The 21,641-nt window shown below is 42.0% G+C and overlaps 1 long non-coding RNA gene across 1 annotated transcript; it reads right to left on the reverse strand.

The window, feature by feature from the left end:
- Nucleotides 1-6,012: 6,012 nt before the first annotated feature.
- On the reverse strand, nt 6,013-15,845 carry LOC112623577. The gene is made up of 2 exons (XR_003119169.1): nt 15,517-15,845; nt 6,013-6,418 (listed from the first exon to the last, which is right to left on the reverse strand). It is a non-coding gene; the product is annotated as an uncharacterized LOC112623577 (long non-coding RNA).
- Between the last annotated feature and the right edge of the window lie 5,796 nt (nt 15,846-21,641).

A 21,641-nucleotide genomic window follows, 5' to 3' on the forward strand; every position in this document is an offset into this window, starting at 1 on the left:
CTCTGACCTCATGGAACACACAGCCCAGCAGATGTCAAGCACTTGCCCAAGGGAAAGAGGAAAGCCCTGGAAGTAAACACGGGGGAGCTTTGCCTAGGCCGTCAGGCACACCAGGACCTTCTATCGTAGTGGAAGTCCCATGTGCATGGTGAGTCCCATGTGCATAGTGAGTCCCCTGTGCATGGTGGCAACTCTTAGTTGCCCAAGCCGGAAACTCAGGGTGAAATAAATAACTGAGAGCTTGCAGATCTACACAAGGGATTAAATAGTAGAATATTGAAATCCATTGATATCACTGATTTTAAATTGAAAAAGAATTACAAAAGAATGTGGGTTAAGAGATGGTTTAAACCTCTCCAAGCTATTTTACAGCTATAAATGTTAACACAAAAGATATAATAATCTGATAATGGAGGATAATGGCTGATATTTCCTGTGCCTTCCTCCAAGCCTCAGGATGACCCTGGAAAGTAAACTATGAATTTGGATTCAAACCAATGTGGTATGGTTGGAGAGCATCAACTTCATCAGCTGGATATAATGGCTGGAGATGCTCTGAATTTGCAGTTAGCAGGGTTCAGCTGGACTCCATGAAAATGGTAGTTCCATTGGTCACAGGACCTGCAGTGATTTCATATAAAAATGGCAACCCACTGCCTAGCCGTCTGGCAATGATCTGATTGCTGTCCCTTGAGATTCAGGAAGTTATGATTGTGAACTCACAGGTGAACATGGCTGGATTAGGGATGGGGGACTGAGGCCTGGTATTACACCCATCCTCCAAATGGAATGAGTCTGATGCTGGGTCAGGTCCTGATTGACCCCCAGAGAGCATGGCAGGCTGGTCAGCCATGCGACAGCTCGTGAGAATGAAACCGCACCACACAGAAGTAACAGGGACTCTTTGAGCTCATTCCCCTTGCTTCCATTGTGCAGGGAGCTTGACAGGCACCGTCATGTGGGCCAGAGTGGACACTCAGCAAAACAGCATGCACTTGGCTTCTAAAACTCACTCTGCCAGCTCCTGATTTATGAAGGCAGTGGCAAAAGACCTGCTCCTCTCAGCCTCTGTATCCATATCCCTAAAATGAGGGGGTTGTGTTGTATGATGCTGAGGAAAGTTAGGATCAGATAAGGTAATGAGAAACTCTGTTCCTCTTCTGTGTTCCCAGACACCTTAACCAGACACCAGGGAGTCATGGGAGATGCCTCACTCCTTGTTTCTCACCTGCTGTTGTTTCTACCTCCTAAACCCATCCCTTCCTCTCCTTCCCAAGTGTCCTCCCTTATGTCAGGCTGTCTTGTTGTCTCGCCTGGATAAACAGATTCCCAGTGTCTCACTTCATCCTCCTCATACCATCTCCTCACTCCACCATGAAATAGTGAGAATGCATTCTGTCTTTTCTCTCTGCATCACGTGTCAAGCACAGTCATATGGAATAAGCTCCCCTCAAAATGTTTGATGGAAGAATAACTAGGTAGAGGAATGAATTAATTAAACCTTCTGTGCAAGTACCATTTTTATAAGATAGTGTCTGAATGTGAGCTGCTATTCTCTGCAGTTCAATAAGCATAAATATTTATTATACATTTGGCACCGTGCTAGGTACTGGACATGTGAAGATGAGTTAGATATAGTTCCTGACATTCAATTACCACCCAGTGAGCAAGGTGGGCTGTATTAGTTAGGGTTCTCTAGAGAAACAGAGGCAACAGGATAGACAGATTGATAGGTAGATAGGGATTTATTTTAAGGAATTGTCTCATGCAGTTTTGGGGGCAGGCAAGTCAAAATTTGCAGAGATCATCAGGCTAGAGACTCAGAGAAGAACTGATGTTGCAGTTCTAGTCTGAAGACAGACTGGAGGCAGAGTTCCCCCTTCCTTAGGGGACCTCAGATTTTTTCTTTTTTTCTTTTCAAGGCCTTCAACTGATTAGATGAAGCTCACCATCATTATGGAGAGTAATCTGCTTTGCTTAGTGTGCTGATTGAACTATTAGTCATATCTAAAAAATACCTTCACAGACCTTTCTAGACTGATGTTGGCCTGACATCTGAGCACCATAGCCTAGGCAAGTTGACACGCAAAAACTATCACACAGGCATATAGGCAGATGATGATAACACAATGCATACTATTGCATTTCTGCAAAGTAAACTAGGTCTTTCTTTTATGAGAAGTTCTCTATACACTTTGGCATTCCAAAGCTAACGTTTGTGAATTGCTTTCTCTGTATATGCCATGCACTCTACACGGTGCATTCATAAGCATGGCTTTGATCCCTACAACAATCTGTGATGTGGGTATTGTTCTCGCCTTTTAAAAGTGAAAGAGATCCAAGTAACATGCATGAGGTTCCACCACTGATGTGTAGTGGAACTGATATTTGAGTCCAAGCCTCTGCACTACTCCAAGTTCAATAATCATTGATCTACATCATGATACTTTAAACAAACATATCTAGCTTGAAGCTTAGCTGTTCCTAAAAGAAGCACTTCTTTAGCCAGGAATACTGTAGTATCACTAGATTTTGTAACAGGAATCATTTCCCCCCTGCCCACCCACCAAGCCCCACCACACACATACACACAAGGATGTGAATCAGTGCTCCCAGCTCACTTCCTATTGGCTCTGAAGCTGGGAGAGGACCATGATTGGCCACAATCTTATTGGGTCATGTTGAATCAATAAGCTGAAAAGGAAGCTTCCCAAATATCACCATGATGACTGAGTTTTTGTCACACACACTAAAAAAATTGTCTCCAATTTAACTCCAAATTAACTCCAAGCCAGACACAGACCACATAGCCGCTAGTCTTTCTCAATAGACAAGACAGAATTGTTGGCACTAGATGTATCTGTTAACTATTTGCTCAGTATATGAAGAATATTCTGCTTTAAACTTGCCAAAATTAAGTAGGAAATGAACCGCAAATGAAAAATACATTGTCTCTGGAGCTCTAACTTTTAACAGGAAAACAAAGACACATGATATGAATACATGAATACAGTAATTATTTATTAATAGCCTACTAGGCGCCAAACAATGTTGGCCTTCCAAGGAAATAAAATGAGTAGAAATAATCTCATATCTCAAGGATGCACGGAATGGGGAAAAAGACAAGTGACATTAATTGAGTGGCTTTAATATGGCAGTCATTTTACCTCATTTAATCCTAACAATCCCATGAGATAGATAGCATCATCCCTTTACACAAAGGGGGAGATTTCGTCTTTGCGAAATGGAGTGACTTGCCCGAAATCACACAACCAGTAAATACTGATAACTTAAACCAAATCTCTCTCTAAATCCAGAGCTCATGAACCTTCACACTGCAGAGAAGATAAAACAAATATATAAACCACTATAGCTAGCATGGACACATAACACCAAGAAGGGGTCAAGTAAAGTTTGAGGAATCTGGAAATGTTATTGGAGATGGTCTTTAGAAAGAACAGATGGTATTTTTCAGGCAGAGATGAGAAAGAGCATTTCAAAGGAGAGGAAAGAGCTGGAGTGAAAGTTGGAGGGAGAAGTAGAAGAGGTTTGGAGGATAAGAGTTGGAAAAGCTTTCTTGGCATTTTAAAAGCAGGATAATCCTCCTAGAAGGGATAACTAATATAGATTAGAGTAGAGCAGACTGGAAGATAAGGAGACTGGGTGAGAGATCCTTGCAAGCGTCTTAGAGAGCACCTGCAGGAATGGAAGGAAAGACAAATTTGAGAGACATCACAGAAGAGGATTGTAGGGTGATCCTGAACTGAAGATGGACCAGTGAGTTCAGACTGATGCAGAAGAATGAAACCAAACGCAGAGTCGGAGTAGGTGACCAGGTAAAGGTCATGCAGTAGAGGTCCCAATTAAGATGAAAGACAAAATAGAAAGAGGGAAGGAGGGAGGCAGAAAAGGAAGGGATTTCTGAATGTGCCATCCTGAAAGTGGAGTCGATCTGAGTTGTGACCAAGCATAAGGTGTGGCCTCCTGGGGAGTGGCTGAGACAGAGCTCATCCAAATGGAAGACACCAGAAGATTATGAATCTGGAAGTCAGCAGGAAACCTGGCAGTGAGTTACACGGAAAGGATGTCAGTGCTGCAGAGACTGAAATCATGAAAGAATGTGAGAAAAAAGTCCTCAGAATTAGAAGTAACTGGGCAGAAAAGGACAGAAAAGTCAAAAGTTTACATCAAATCAGAAAAAATGAATTGTCTACAAAATGGATGATGCATTATCCTGCAATCATAGTGAGCATTTCCATTGGAAAAATTAATAATAATGGGATCTCACTTCCCCTTTCTTAGGGGAAAATGACATATTAGGCATATTCTGCATTTTTCATATTTGCTAGCAAGGAATGTCAAGAGAGGCAACTGGTTCTATCAGATAACATTGAGATGCCTCACTCTCACATTTCCTTACCTGTCCTGGACCCACCGAGCCTGCATAAACCGAGTGAAGAAGAGAAAGATCAAAGTTTAGCAAATTCTCTTCCATTTTTGCTGAGTCAATCACTTGCTATCACAGGAACAGGCATGCATGTTTGAGGACACCCTGCCCATCTGTATCACTTGTGCTGTCAAGTTGAATGAGCAAAGTGTTAGTTCATGTAGTGTGGAAGAAGACATGCAGCCTGGGTGAATAACTTCTGATCAGCATGAAGTGTAAGAGAAAAGTCTGTCCAGCATGGAACTGAGCTGCATTCCAGCCCCATGACATGGCATCAGGTTTAGCAACTGGGTCAGCAATTGTGCTCCAGTTGTTGCTTCTATTATCTGCAGGGTTTTGCAAGCCTGGAACTTCCACCCACCCAAAGTAGACTGCCAAAGCTTATCCAGAGTTTGTTAGTGCAGAGCTCATTGTGTTGTCACGCATTGTCTAGTTTAGGCTTGATTCCACTGTCACATAATCCAAGGGAAAATGAAGAGCTCTGTGGACTGATCTCCATTTAATTTCAATTTTTCTATTGTTAGTGCTCTGCCTGCTAGGGAATTCCAGAAAGTGTTGCTTAATAATTACAAGGTAGGTCGTAACAAAGAAATGAATGGTGTAGCTGTCAGTCATAAGGGAAGACTGGGAAAAACAGCCCTAGTTGCTGTCAACTGACTAGATGCATTTGCTTTGCGCTGACATTAGAATCTCATTTGGAAGCAACGTGGGAGGTCAGTGAGTCCAACTGCTCTCTCAGAGCAGCAGCATAGGAATATGGTCTTTTTTTTTTTTTTTTCTTGCTCTGTCACCCAGGCTGGAGTGCAGTGGCACAATCTCAGCTTACTACAACCTCCACCTCCAGCAATTATCATGCCTCAGCCTCCTGAGTAGCTGGGACCACAAGTATGTGCCACCATACCCAGCTAATTTTTGCGTTTTTACTAAAGATGGGGGTTTTGCCATGTTGGCCAGGCTAGTCTCGAACTCCTGGCCGCAAGTCATCCACCCAGCTCAGCCTCCCAAAGTGCTGGGATTACAGGTGTAAGCAACCGTGCCTGGCCCTGAAATATGGTCTTTTGGGCTCAAAGAGCTGGCTACCTCATAATACATACAGTTGTATTACCAAGATGGTCTTGCATTTGTTCCCCATTGGGTTTAGTTTTCATAACTATACTAAGAGCTAATATTTAGTGAGTGCCCACTATGTGCGATGCACTGTGCTAGTTCTATAAATACATTATCTCAAATAGTCCTCACAATAGACCAGTAAGATAGGCACTTTTATTCCCATTTTTCCAGATGAGATACAGAGTCAAGCCCCGTGGAGTCAGGATTTGAACACACATCTGCAGGTTTGGAGGACAATAGAACCTATCTTGTCTTCACTCATGTTCCATGATGGTCCCCAGGGCCCCAGCGCTGTACATTCCACGATGCAATCAAGATTCATTTGGAATTCTCTGAAGTGCTCCAGCAGGCCTTGTGCAACTCAAACGTTCTGTCAACTCTTGTCTGGGGATGACATAAATCTACAGCTTCTTTCACAATAATACTAGCAATAACAACAGTGACAGATTTTTAAATAATTTGCATATGTATTCTTTTATTTCATCCTTAAAAAAGTCTTATAAAATGGGTAGAATAGGTAGTTTGCAAATAAGAAACCAAGACTTAGGTAAGTAATTTAAATTCTCTAAGTGATGGCTAGTAAACTGTGGAATCCAGGAATAAAACCCATGTCTTCCAAGCTCAAGGCCAGCGGGTCTGAGTGTAGCAACTGAACCAGTAGCATCCAGGAATTTGTTTTAAATAAACATTCTCAGGGCCCAGCACAGACCTAATAAATCCGAAACTCTGGGGGTGGGTCCAGCCATCCATGTTGGAACAAGCCCTCCAGGTGACAGTGGTGCAAGCTCAAGCTTGGTCTAGGCCAGTACCTCTTCCATTGCCTGGTATGGTGTTCACTCCACCACCTCTAGTTCTGACTCTCTGCAATGAATGAAAAGAGAAAAAAGTGAGCGGTCTAACAGAATCTTTTGTATCTGAAGTGCAATTTCATCAGTGACTTCTTAAGATTATGCCTGAGATTCTTAGTGTTGGGAAGAAAAGCACATCTCAGCCCCAACAGAGGAGGTTAATAAAGTCCACTGAACTTCATTTATTTTCTCACAGGGAACTCAAGTGTGACAATTCTCCAAAACAGGATTGCATTTTTTCTTACTTATAAAAAATTTTATCTCAACAATATCTCTTCTGTGAAATACAATACTATCAGAATCACAAATGGCTTTTTTGAGAGTTGGTTTTTCTGTTTTGTTTTGAGACAGCATCTCGCTCTGACACCTAAGTTGGAGTGCAATGGTATGGTCAGGGCTCATTGCAACCTCAACCTCATAGGCTTAAGCACTCCTCCTGCCTCAGCCTCCCAAGTAGCTGGGACTACAGTTGTGTGCAACCAAACCTGGCTAATTTTTTATTTTTTTGTAGAGACAGAGTCTCGCTATGTTTCCCAGGCTGGTCTTGAACTCTTGGGGTCAAGCACTCCTCCCGTTTTGGCCTCCCAAAGTGCTGGGATTACAGGCATGGGCCACTGTGCCTGGCTAGGAGTTTTATTTTTGATAGGATTTTGCCTATGAACATTAAATAAAGAAAATATTTTCCAATGAACTACTTATTAGAAATTAGCAATATTTATCTAAATATTAATCTCAGATAAGCATTTAATGACCAATGGAAACTGGGGGTGGGGGACCCAAGCAAATAGCCATCAAAATCAGTAGAAATAGCACTTTTTTAAAATAAACATTCATTAGGGAGAAAGTGCTGCACAGAACATAGGAACATTGTCTTTAAAGTCAAATGGCCCTGGGGTCCAACACAGCTCTGCCACTTACCTACTACCTATAGGACTCAGAGCAAGTCACCTATATATCCTCAGCTGGACTTTATGCATCTGAAAAATGGAATCATAATGGAACCCACTCAAAGAGTTGTCCTGAGAATTAAATGAGCTCACATATGAAAAATACTTAAAACACCGTGACCTCTGCATAGTAAGGACTCAAAGACTGTTAGCAATTATTTTTGTGTTTTAAGTGACAAATATGTGCCATGTGCATAGTAGATCAGATACCAGGGACAGAACAATGAATAGCATGTGAAGCTTGCCCTCTGATCCTTCAAGGCTCACCCTTTCACTCTATTCTACAAAGTCTGTTTCCGTTTTGGTTTATTTTTAATGTAGCACTTGGAACATATCTCAAATTTTCATATAACCTGGCAGGACTGGGCTGGTGAGCAGTAAGACTTCTTTTATAAGTACTTAAGATACCATCAATGATAAGACATATTATTTCAGGTACTGTTCGAAACGAAAAAAAACACTGCTAATCATAATTGTAAGATGTCATTGATTGTGAAATACTCCCTAATTTCAATTCAAGAAGCAGTAGAAAAAAAAAATTTGGTTTTAGAATTCACGCAGTGTAGTATTTTCATTTCCCATCACTGCCTAGAACGCACAAAGAAACACTCTGCCTGGGCCATGCGTATATCTGTGTTAAGGGATGGAATGGGAAGTGGCTCACAAAAAGGATATTTCACAATAGATCGGAACTGGCCTTGAAGAAACTTTCTGAGTCAGAAAATAAATAAAACATCAATGGCAGATATCCTGCACCAAGGGGACAGTATGCTTCTGGAGCTGCCAGTGCACTCTGTAAAAATGACTGCAGTCAGGTCAAGCAAAAGTCCACTTATTTGGCTCCTACTCTTTGCCATTCATTGTTAGGTGGAGGGCTACCAGCAAAATCACATCTATTCTCTCTAGATATTCACATACTAGTAGGAGAGGTAGACACATAGACAGAATGCGGAGGACGGTTTCAATGTAGAAATATGCAAAGTCGCCGGGCGCGGTGGCTCAAGCCTGTAATCCCAGCACTTTGGGAGGCCAAGACGGGTGGATCACGAGGTCAGGAGATCGAGACTATCCTGGCTAATACGGTGAAACCCCGTCTCTACTAAAAATACAAAAAACTAGCCGGGCGAGGTGGCGGGCGCCTGTAGTCCCAGCTACTCGGGAGGCTGAGGCAGGAGAATGGCGTAAACCCGGGAGGCGGAGCTTGCAGTGAGCTGAGATCCGGCCACTGCACTCCAGTCTGGGCGACAGAGCGAGACTCCATCTCAAAAAAAAAAAAAAAAAGAAATATGCAAAGTCTAGAAATAGTACAAGAAAAATGAAGCATTAGGGGAGGAGAGGGAGTAAAAAGTGTGGCTAAAGAAAGCTCCTTGAGAAGGCAATGCCTGAGCAGGTTTTGAAAGATAACTAAGAGCTAAACAAGCATTTAGTGAAAGCAACAACGCTAATAAAAAAATGTGGGTGTTATGTCTATTTCAGCTAATGTTGTTTTTCCACAACTGTAGATTGGATGCCCTACCTCGGCTAGTCAGGAGAGAGCTTGTGAAAGAGCTGTACAAATATCTGTCAGAACCAGTGAATCTGGAAGCTCAGATGAAGTCACTCATTATTATTTCACACACACACACACACACACACATAAATGAAAAAGAACCTGGCACAGCTTTGGTACTTTTTGTTTTCATGGCTTAAAAAACAATAAAACAAAAAACAAACAAACAAACAAAAACAGCATTAGGGTTCAGTCTTAAAGAGAAGTTGAGATATCACATTTCTTTTCAATTCTTCATATTGGACTCTGCAAGAGAAATAAAGGGACAGGGAACACATTGTAATAAGAAACAACATGCATCATGAAATTGTTAGTCAAGGCCAGGCACGGTGGTTCACACCTGTAATCCCAGCACTTTGGGAGGTCAAGGCGGGCAGATCACCCGAGGTCAGGAGTTCCGAGACCAGCCTGGTCAAGATGGTGAAACCCCGTCTCTACTAAAAATACAAAAATTAGCCTGGCATGGTGGCGCTAGCCTGCAGTCCCAGCTACTCTGGAGGCTGAGGCAGGAGAATTGCTTGAACCCGGGAGGTGGAGGTTGCAGTGAGCCAAGATCACACCACTGCACGCCAGCCTGGGTGACAGAGTGAGACTCAGTCAAAAAGGAAGGAAGGAAGGAAGGAAGGAAGGAAGGAAGGAAGGAAGGAAGGAAGGAAGGAAGGAAGGAAGGAAGGAAGGAAGGAAAGAAAAGAAAGAAAGAAAGAAAGAAAGAAAGAAAGAAAGAAAGAAAGAAAGAAAGAAAGAAAGAAAGAAAGAAAGAGAGAGAGAGAAGAGAAAGAAGGAAGGAAAGAAAGAAAGAGAAAGAAAGAAAGAAAGAAAGAAAGAAAGAAAGAAAGAAAGAAAGAAAGAAAGAAAGAAAGAAAGAAAGGAAGGAAGGAAGGAAGGAAGGAAGGAAGGAAGGAAGGAAGGAAGGAAGGAAGGAAGGAATGGTTAGACAATACAAATAAATCAAATCAGGGAGATGGAGGAGCATGTGTGATTTTTCTCAAAGGAGGGGTTTTGCAAAGAATGGTGTATTTAGCTTGTAAAGTATGTACAAAATCCATTTTTCTCTGGGCACTTGTCCAATTCTGTCTCTTTTCCACTTTAAGTCAATGCTGATGGTGTGGTAAAGCTTTTTTTACTCAGAAAGAACTCTAGTCAACCTTGACACATTTTTTTTTTTTGAGACCGAGTCTCGCTCTGTCACCCAGACTGGAGTGCAGTGGCTCAATCTCGGCTCTCTGCAAACTCTCCCTCCCGGGATCACACCATTCTCCCGCCTCAGCCTCCCGAGCAGCTGGGACTACAGGCGCCCGCCACCACACCTGGGTAATATTTTTGTATTTTTAGTAGAGACGGGGTTTCACTGTTTTAGCCAGGATGGTCTTGATCTCCTGACCTGATGATCCACCCGCCTCGTCCTCCCAAAGTGCTGGGATGACAGGTTTGAGCCACCACGCCCAGCCAACACTTCTGAACTTAGAAGTTTCTTTGACCCTATCAGTTTGTTGTCACTTCCAACCTAGGGCCCCTCAAATGGCAGAAGTAACTTGAACACAAATTTAGTGATGTTCCTTCCTTGTTTAATTTTATAGCTATCATTTGTCAAATTGCCTTCTTCCTACATCTGCCACCTACTATACACCCTCACTGACACTCTGAACAACACACCAGATAAAACCAGTTTGTTCACACTTCATATGCCAAGGCAACCATATACCAGGCAGTTCAATTTTGGACTTTCTGGGATTTCAGGGAGAATTTATCCACAAAGAGTATATGCATAGCCCAGGTTCCCTCTGAAAAAAATTCTGAATCAGTTGCAAAATTCCCATGACACTAATTATAATTAGGCAGAGATAGATGAGAAGATAAGAGTATGGCTCCAATCAAGGAGACTTCACCGCATATAAATGTTTGCATGGCAATCATGAGATCATGGATGCAAACAGCTAGCACAGGGCCTGCTATGTAAAACCATCAAAAGCTTAGTTTCCCCCATGTGGGGCTATCTCAAAGGCAACCCACCCTAATCTGAGGTAACAAGTATTCTGGAAGAATCCAAAGCTGTGGAAGAGGAGAAACACAGAGGAAAGAGGAAGTTGTTTGGTTTGTGTTGGTTTTTTTTTTTTTTTTTTTTTTTTTTTTTTTTTTTACCAGAACCTGTTTCAGCATTCTTATAGGGAAAAGCCAAGCTTTACCATCTTCCTCATTATTAAACATGCTTAGAAAGCCAGCGAAACCTTATTTTTTAACAGACGTTGGTAGCATATACTGTGTATCAATGGAACTGAATGCTCAAGTTAGACCATAAATAATTTTTGTACATAATTTATATGTTTTTGTAAAGCAAAAGGAATTACGTTTTCATCAGAAGCTTTTCTCAAGTTATTGCCAAACTCCCTCTTTTTTCTGTGTCTGATGTAAGGTCACGTTGTTGCACAATTGGGAACACTGGGGTAATAACGGGAGACAGGACAGGGAACCATGCGTTTCAATTTGTTCACAATACATTTGTAACTCATCTCTGTCTTCTCCACTCTTCCTCCTGGCTCTATAGGTCATGGTAGAGGAACAATTATGTGGAAGAAATCAAATATGAATGACTGCTTTCCCCTCCAGCTCTCTTCCCTACTTCCTCCTTGTGATATGCTTATCACGTTTCCCTGCAGGGTTGTAAATAAAGGCTTCTGGGGCTTTCACAGCTCGAGAGAGAAGTAGCCCCCTCCTATCAGCCCTAACAAACTGTTGTTCAGCAAATTGTGATAAGAACATCATTGTGATACAGAGTATCTAATGAATTTCTAATTAATATTAATCTTTTGGCCTGGCGCAGTGGCTTGCACCTGTAATCTCAGCACTTTGAAAGGCTGAGGCGGGAGATCATTTAAGGTGGGGAGTTATGACCAACATGGTGAAACGACATCTCTATTAAAAACACAAAAAAATTTGCTGGGTGTACTGGCACATGCCTGCAATCCCAACTACTCAGGAAGCTGAGGCAGGAGAATCACTTGAACCCAGGAGTCAGAGGTTGTAGTGAGCTGAGATCGCACCACTGCACTCCAGCCTAGGCAACAGAATGAGACTCCTTCTCAAAAAAAAAAAAAAAATATATATATATATATATGTATAAATATTTTATAATAAATCATCAAACATACAACACATTTTATTTAAATATTTAAATTATATTAATGGAAAGAAGTACATTTGGAGCTTTTTTTTAAGAAAATAACACTCTGGAAGATTGCGTGTTTTTTGAAACTACTTAAAAGTATAAAAATCATTATATTTTAGAGACTGGAAAGATCTTAGGCACCATTTCACCTATTCTATTTGTTTTCTATAACAAAAATTAAGCACCTAAATACTTCATTCAAAAACCACCCATAAGATAGTGGTGGAGGTACATATTGAGGTAAGAATCTTTCTACCACATCATGATACTCCTGGTCCACCCCATGGATACGCTATATTGAGTCATAAAAGTTTGACAATATATTTGGGATAATAATCTAAGGATCTTATCCAACATAAATACTATTTTCCAACATTTTCACTTATATTCTAAAGCAACAGGCTCTCAACTACAATTATTTCTTCATTTTATGCTTTTGTAATAAGGTAGTCTGTCTAGCCTACCTTATTACTAACTCTGGTGTTACCCTTCGTTGTCTACACAAGTACCTTGGTTTGACTCATGGCAATGTCTCTTCTCTGGATCTGTTCTTCTGGCCATGCCTCAGTTATCACGGTGTCTTCCTAATGCAGTTTCAATGGCCAGCAAAAGAGACGCTTGAGCACCAAGAAGAATACTTTCCAGTCCAATGAGAAGCAAAAGTTCCTGTGAATTTCCTTTGATAGTTACACATTCGATATTCATGCATTCATTCAGTTACGAATTCCTTCTGAAGTCCCAGGCACTGGATTATGTGCTGCAGAGGCCAATGCCTAATAAGATACTGTTCCAGGACTCATGGAGCCCATAGTCTCATGAGGACAAAATGTGTAAACGCTGCACTGTGGATATGGCCAGAGAAAGCAGTAAATAATTGAGGTGCTTTGGGGAGTGGAGAGGAAGGAGCTGTGCCTGGGAAGGATGGCAAACAGCCTTATCTAAATATGCCAAATCCAAGCAGTCAAGACACCTAGGTTCTAAATTTTTTACAAGAACAATCTCATTCTCCTCTGATGGAGAAGACACAGCCCAGCTGTGATCTAGTATCTGGGCATTCTGATCACAGGAACAAAAGGTCAGCAGTCATTGCCTGATCACCAAATAGAACAGAAGGGTGGGTCTCAGGACCTGGAGAGTGGGGATAGATGGTAAAAATGACAGAGAACGGACAACAGAAAATCTATGTGAAAACCAAGCCAGCCATCTGTAAGCCTCTTGAGAGACAGTCAAACCACACAGTTCTGAAAACAAATTCTCAGCTGCTTGAGCAGGCAGGTGGATCAGCCTGGGCTAACTCTGGAAGATCTAATCAGTTGCAGGTGCATTTTGGGTGTTTTAAGTGCATGTTAGTCGTAGGGGTAAACTGTCACTTTGCACAGTTGAGGTTGAGGCATAGAACTAGTACTTTCTCTTTACTGGAGTTGCTGCTGCACCTGAGCCAGTGTGGGCTCCCAGCCACGCATGAGGTTGGGAGATGTCCAAATCGAATCGCTGTCTTGCCTAAATCTCAGAGCTCTCCAATAACACTAGTTACCTCTCAGGGCTAGGACAGGGATGAGGCAAGGGAGGCACTGAGAATAAGATATAACTCAGGTTCCCACTCTGAACCATCTTGAGCAAGATCAAGTTCTTCCTTAGACCCTGCCTCTCCTTCCAGAATATCTTTCCAATTCTAGGAGGAAGAAGGGCTTCAAGAATTCTATGGCAGGCAGCACTTACTATACAAGAGAAATGTGGGACAGGGAGGAGCCTGGTCGATTTCCCAAGGACCTCTGACCAAAAATCCCTATTGAATTTTTACAAAGAGATGTTGGTCAGGGGATTCAAAATTTCAGTTAGATAGGAGAAATGTTCAAGAGACCTATTGTGCAACATGATGACTATAGTCAGTAACAATAGGTTGTGTTATTGAAAATTAGGAGAGTAGATTCTAAGTGTTCTCACCACACACACGCGCGCGCGCACACACACACACACGTGAGGTAATGCATGTTAATTAGCTCAATTTAGCCATTCCACAATGTATGCATATTTCAAAACAACATGTTGCACATGATAAATATATATAATTTTTGTCACTTAAGAAACTAGTTTAGAAAAATTTCTACTGGCAGAGTCTCAAAAGCAATGGTACTCATAGTGACCAATCTCAAATTAGTAATGAGGTTTTTTTTGTGATTTCTTTTTTTAAAGAAAATATTTGATTCATCTCTTGTCTCCTTCCATGTGTTTCCTTCACTTCTCCCAGTCGAAAATGCATTTCTCAGCATCTCCCTTCTCTGCTTATTGAAAACAGATTCAAAATATACGCCCCTGGGAAAAAATTTCTTGTGTAAGGCATATTTTTAATTCTGTTGTGGCTTAACCCTTGATTGTAACACCAGAGACCTGCTAAGAACTGTCAACTCTAATGTTTAAACACTATTTTAAGACTCATACATATTTATTACGATGTCCCCTGGGTTTCTCTTCTGAATGAGACTTTAAACCAACAATCATTTTTATAAACAGAGCAATAACCACAAAATATTCAACAAATTACATACATGGCTTAACAACTATCTAATCCAGAGAAAACGCATAGACATTACTATATAGATAATATATCCTATTTTTTATTATCCATTTACTTCAACCTCATTGTTTTCCTTTTTAAAAAATAAGGCTAGTATTATCAGAAACCAGTATCCATGGTTTCCTTTTCATTAAGTTCTCTTTTTCTCATTATGTTCACTCACCTTAAAAAAATCCTATTTGGGAAAGAGGAAGAAAATAAGGGGAAAAATGATTTACAAGGCAGGAGAGAGACGTTTCCTCTACATGACACCATGGCTCCAAAAGCACTGGGCAGATTTTCCACAAAGGATAAGAAAATAACTAAACATGTTCTATTTCACAAAATTACAGACAGATTATTGGATGCAAGATGGATTGCACCTCAGAAAGAGCCCATCCTTCCGTCAATGCACACTGGTCATAGAGTCTCATAAAACATTTTCAAACAGCTGAGGGCAAGCCCCAAGATGAGATGTCCCTTCATGCTGGGTTTCCAGGCAGAGGTCACTTTGCCAGTGAGTTTGTTTGCTGCTCAGCTGACGCAGGAGTTAAGCAAAAGCCTCCAGCAGCACAGAAATGTGGGTCTTTCCCTCAGTGATTCATCACTATCAGCAATCAGACAAACTGTCTCATAAAGTCTGAGCATAAATTACTTCATCTCCACCAATTTGGGTTTAAAGATCATTATGAATGCACTTGGAAAACACCTTGTTCATTTTTACTTACTATTAACTCTAGGATGTTTTATATGGTTGACCACAAGAAGACAGGGATAACAAAATACTGCAATCACCCAACCATAACTTTAAGAGAAATCCTCTCACGTTTATAACTCCGTATAATTCATTAATAATATCCATCAATATCTATGAATATAAGAAAACAGAGGCACTTACCCAAATGAGTAATTTTTTTTAAAGCTGCCATCTACAAAATCGTATTTTATTGAATCCTCACAAAAATTTTGTGATATATGGCTGAGACTTTAAACCCATTTTGTGATAAGAAACTGAGATCCAGAAGGGTTAGGGCACTTGCTTAACGGCACATCACTTGTTAGTAGCAGAGCTGGGATTTGAACCAGGGTTGTTCCGAATTCTAGTCCAGTTTCTTCCTAATATACTAGGCTGTTTAACTCAGATGATGGCCAGGCTTACTACGACCATTATGCTCAATAATTTTAAATAAATATAAGAATCTAAGTAGCAGACAAGTTCTTCCTGTGCAGTTGGAAAAGTAACTTCCATCTTTGAAGCACTTATCCATTTCAAAAGATGACCTTGTGAATTACGTCAATGTTGCATCAATTGTGTAGGACTCATGCTCAGTAGGAGAGAAAACTGATTATGTGAACAAACCTAGTCATGCTGGGCCTTCTCTGTTTGTTTCCCACTCTCTTCTCCATCCTTCCCACCTGCTCTGTGCTCTAGGAGGCTGACCTCTGCTAAATGAATTCCTTCCTCACTCTCTGGGGTTTGATTCAGCCATGAAATGTCTTTGCAGGGCCCAGTGAATGGGAGGAAGTTGGGTTGGACTGTGTGCTTCCCCTCCCTGTTGCCTGCTGGATGGAGAGTTGGCAGTGGCTGCATTCTTCCCAGGAGACAGCAATTTGTCTTCACCTTCGGCTTGCTCCCACTCTGTCCCCAGCCTCTCCCCCTCCCATTTTTCCCCAGTAACTCCACACTCCCTTTACACCTTCTGCCAAAGAAAAACCTGAGACCAAGGCTTGGGTGCAGGTGATCTATTTTGGAACTCAGCTTAGAGAAGAAGAATGAGGGACAGGAAGAGTGAACACCAGGGAGACTCAAAGCCAACAAGGATGAATTACTGAGTTAACCATTGCCGTTGTCAATGGGTGCTTCATTCCTCAGAATATTCTGCAGAATCTTATGAAATACACCTCAGACAGTCTGCTGGGGAGGAAGACGAGGAATGTGCACCAGTCGCCTTCCACCCCTCATTCTTTAAGAGAAGCGCAACCCCACTGACTCACCCACATTTCCAGGTTGCACATGTCAGAAGGCCAGGCAGGGTCCCATAGGCATTGGCATCCCCGCATCAGGGAGGGCCCAGGGCAGGACCTGAAGGCACCATGGAGCAGGCCATTGGCAGCAGCCCTGATGGTACAGCTCCGACAAGGGGAAGGGCAGGAGGATTGGGGAAAATGGAGCCCTGCCACTGTTACTGGGGAAAGCTTCACTGCCCCTAGTTTGTTTGACTTTTTCCTTAACCCTGACACTCATGGAAACAGTTCCTTCTTTAAACTCTCCTCGAGTTCCCCATTCGATGGGATATCTATTTCGCGTTAAATCCTGCCTGCTTTAGTAGCATTCTGTATCTTTTCAACTATTCCTTCAAGACTCTTCCTGTCTTTTCCTCATTATTCTCTATCCCCAAACAATAACACTTCATGTTTTATGGTTCCCTCTTTTACCAGGTTGGAGAGGGTCCCCTGAGAATTCATGTTCTTTCCAGAAATCTCGGAATGTTACCTTATTTGAAAATAGAGTTATTGCAGATGCAGCTAGTTAAGATGAGGTCATCCTGCAGTAGGATGAGCCTTTAATAAAATACAACCTACAACCAGTGTCCTTACAAGAAGAGAAGAGACACAGAGACAGAGATACAAGGAAAACAGCTGGCCAAGACAAAGGCAGAGACTGGAGAGCGGCCTCTACAATCCAAGGAAAACCAAAGATTGCCAGCAACTCCCACAAGCAGCTCCCAGAAGCGAGAACAAAGGCTTAGAACAGACTCTTTCAAAATGTCCAGAAGGAACCAACCCTCCTACATCTTGATTTCAGACTTCTGGCCTCTAGGACTATGAAAGAATAAATGTCTGTTGTTTTAAGCCACCCAGTTTGTTGTCATTTGTTATGACAGCCCTGGGAACCGCATATACCTCCCCATCAAGGCCTTCCTTCCAAGTCTCACGGAAGCCTGACAAAGACCCATGTTTCATTTTCTCTCAACCCATCAAAAACCCATTATCTGTCATGGGTTTATCCTTCAGTGTCACAGCCTTTGACAAGTGACAGTGGGTGAATAGACTGTCCTTGGTAATGCTTTAAGCAGCTAACTTGATTAATAGGAACACGATATATCTCTTTCTCTTCCAAAAACTGAACTCTAAGAAAACAATGACAATGTATCTCTTCTGATTAAACTCTGCTTAAGGAAGCTCTTCAAGAACCCTTAATGGCCAGGTAATGGAGAGTGATTTGGGGAGCTCCTCAGAGCACACACTGCAGGCCACGTGCTGCCCTTACATTCTTAGCTTGAATGAGGGCCTCAGCCAGGATGGAGTCATTCTGGAAATCTAAATGCCTGCCCACCTGTTAGACATCCCAGCAGGAACTACACAGGAACCAGGACTGTAGCAATGCAACCCATGGAGAGATAAAATGCCAGATCAGCCAGCCCGGTAGGCAAACAGAAACCACACTGGACGGGAACTGTTTTCCCATAAGCGTAATCACCTCTTGATATGCATTTGTTGATCATTCTCCACCTTTGTTTCTCCCTCACCTTCCTTTGAACCACTTTTTGCCACAAATTAACTCTACCCAAGGAAAAAAAAGTCAAGAACCAAAATATGCAGCTTGTTTCTCTGGGGTTTTTTGCTTTAATATAGTTCTCTAGATGATATACTTTATCAGGCTAACATGAGGCTTTACATGTTATGGGTGTTTTGTTTGTTTCTTATTATCATCTGCAAATGGCAGAGAGTGGAGCTGACCTTCAGTACCTCCCTACTAGGCTGCTTTGCCACCACCAAGCATGGACTTTGAAGATGAGCATACCCAGGCTGACTCTAGCTCTCCTATTAACTGATGACCCAGAGTAAGTGAATGAGAGCCTGTCTTCTCACCCATGAACTGGGAATAAGAATGCCTCATTGTAGCTGGTTGTGAGGCTTAAACACGTGATTGTACTTATGGCCCCATGCAGAGTGGCAGGTATTTGGTAAAAGTTAAGAATCCCTTCTAAGAACAACTTCTTCTTTAAGTTCCATTTTAAATCTCACTTTGCCTGGTCATGTTAACTGCAAGGTGTCTCAGCCTCTTTTGGCATTGGTTGTGCAGCAACCATTTATATACTTATTTAATTGGCTTTCTGTTTTGTTTCCCCAACTTTAAGCTGAGACCACAAGTATACACCACCACGTCTGGCTAATTTTTTGCTTTGTGTGTGTGTGTGTGTGTGTGGAGATGGTGTTTTACCATGTTGCCCAGGCTGGTCTCAAACTCCTGCGCTCAAGCAATCCTCCTGTCTCAGCCCCCGCAAAGTGCTGGAATTACAGGTATGAGCCACTGTGCCCAGCCTGAAAAATATTAATAATAACATTCATGAGGCCATTCTGTGTGTCAGACATCATGCTAAGCACTTCAACAGGGATGTCGTTAACCCTGACAACAACCGAGTTAGGATATTAACCTCATTTTAGGAATCTAAAGGGTAAACCTTACTTTAGACAACTAGTGAGTGGCAGAACAAGAATTCACAAGTATGTCTGTATCAATTCTAGCATCAGCTCTCTTAAACAGAATGATGTCAGGTACATAGTAAGAACTCTAAAGTAATCTTTAAAAAAAAAAAAAAAGAAGCCAAGCACAGTGGCTCACGCCTGTAATCCCAACACTTTGGGAGGCCAAGGCACCTGAGGTCAGGAGTTTGAGACCAGCCAGGTCAATGTGGTAAAATCCTGTGTCTACTAAAAACACACACACACACACACACACACAAATTAGCCAGGTATGGTGGTGCATACCTATAATCCCAGCTACTCGGGAGACTGAAGCAGGAGAATCACTTGAACCCAGGAGGCGGAGGTAGCAGTGAGCTGAGATAGTGCAACTACTGTACTCCTGCCTAGGTGACAGAGTGAGACCAGGTCTCAAAAAAAAAAAAAAAAAGAGAGAAGGGTAGGGGGTGTCTCGCTATGTTGCCCAGGCTGGTGTTGAACTCCTGGTCTCAAGCGATCCTCCTGCCTCAGCCTCCCAAAGCACTGGAATTATAGGCATAAGCCACCATACCTGGCCAGAACTCAATAGTAATCTTTAAAAATTATGAACAGATCTTGATCTATCAGATACCAAAGAAGACATAAATACGCATTTAATGACAAAGCTTATTTGAAAAAGACATGTATTAAAATCAAATTTATTCCATGATTATTTTTTAAATGTATTCTTCTTTTTCTTTTTTTCTATTAAATTATCTCCAGTTAGGCTTATCCCTGCTACTTTACCAAAATCACACTTACTAAAATGATTCAAGACCACCAAAGTACTAATTCAGTGGTCACTTCGCAGTGAGTCCTCTTCTTTTTCTTGGTCTCTCTGCAGAGCCAGATGTGGGCATTCAAGCCTTCTTTGAACTTTCTTCACTTTACTTCCAGAACACCAAGGTCTGCTGGGTTTCCTCCTGTCTCACCAGACAGCTCCTTGGCTGGCTCCTCTTCTCCTAGGCCTGTTATAGTTGGTGTGATCCTGGACGCAACCCTTGGCCTCTTCTGTATCTACACTCACCTACTGAATGATCTCATCCAGTGTCATGGCTTTAAACACAGTACAGTCTGTTCTGCTGTCATATAACATAGTGTTTGTAAAAACAAAAACAAAAACAAAAAAAACACAACTCTATGCCATGCAAAATACACACAGTAACAACCAAAGGTCTTATGCAAAAAATGTGATTGGGGCACAAAACACTTAAAAATGTCAGCAACTGACTGGGCATGGTGGTTCCCACCTGTAATCCCAGTACTTTGGGAGGCTGGGGTGGGCAGATCGCTTGAGCTCAGAAGTTCAAGACCAGTCTGGGCAACATGGTGAATTCCTGACTCTACAAAAAAAAAAAAAAAAAAATGCAGAAAATTAGCCAGGTGTGGTGGCATGCCCCTGGAGTCCCAACTACTCAGGAGGCTGAGATTGCAGAATCACCTGAGTCTGGGATGTCGAAGCTATAGTGAGCTGTGATTGAGTCATTGCACTCCAGCCTGGGTGAAGGAGAGAGATCTTATCTCAAAATTTTTTTAAAAAAGGAGGAGATAAGCTGATAAAAAGAATGGCACAGTTTCATACATATTAAATGGTTAAAAAATGAATAAATACTACAATAAATCTCATACTCTACCTTGACAAAGACCAGAAGTTTGCTTGGGAAGGATTGTAGCTTATGAGTTAGTATAAAGTGGTGAAAGGAAAGTTTTCTGAAATCAGTGGGGAGGTTACACCAACAGACATGAATAGGTGTAGCTTGTAACAGGGTGAACTGACGTTAGCTGGTGGATGTTTGAGGTGTGCTTGTGTGAATAGTTTGAGTTTTCCTATACAGTTTGGTTCACCTGAGTGCAGTTTTTTATGCATTCACTTAATATTTCTTCCAGAATCAATAGCACATATGCAAATGCAAAATTTGCATTATGTTTAAATTGTTCTTGAATACATTTATCTGTATTAGGTCTTCAAAGACTGTTTCTGAATAAAGTCACATTCACAGGTACCTGGGCTTAAGATTTTAATATATGTTTTTGGGGGACATTTCAATCCATAACATAAAATGTGTCCCCACATTTCTAGAAGTCCCACCTAATGTCTCACAAGGATCATTTTTTACCCTTTTATTGACAACTATCCACAGTAAGAAAGACTCTCTGCCTCATCTCCCAGCACACGCACACACACATGCACACAAACACGCACACACACACATGCACACACACGCACACACACGCACACACACACGCACACACATGCGCACACGCACACACATGCACACACGCACACATGCACACACATGCACACACGTACACATACGTGCACACACACGCACCCATGTGCACGCCCACACACCCACGCACACGCACCCACGTGCACGCACACACACACCCACACACACGCACACACACACGCGCGCACACACACGCACGCACACACACGTGCACACACGCGCACACACACGCATGCACACACACCCCCACACACACGCACACACACACATGCACACACACGCACAC

The sequence above is a fragment of the Theropithecus gelada genome, chromosome 4 (genome assembly GCF_003255815.1).
Source record: "Theropithecus gelada isolate Dixy chromosome 4, Tgel_1.0, whole genome shotgun sequence".
NCBI lineage: Eukaryota > Metazoa > Chordata > Mammalia > Primates > Cercopithecidae > Theropithecus > Theropithecus gelada.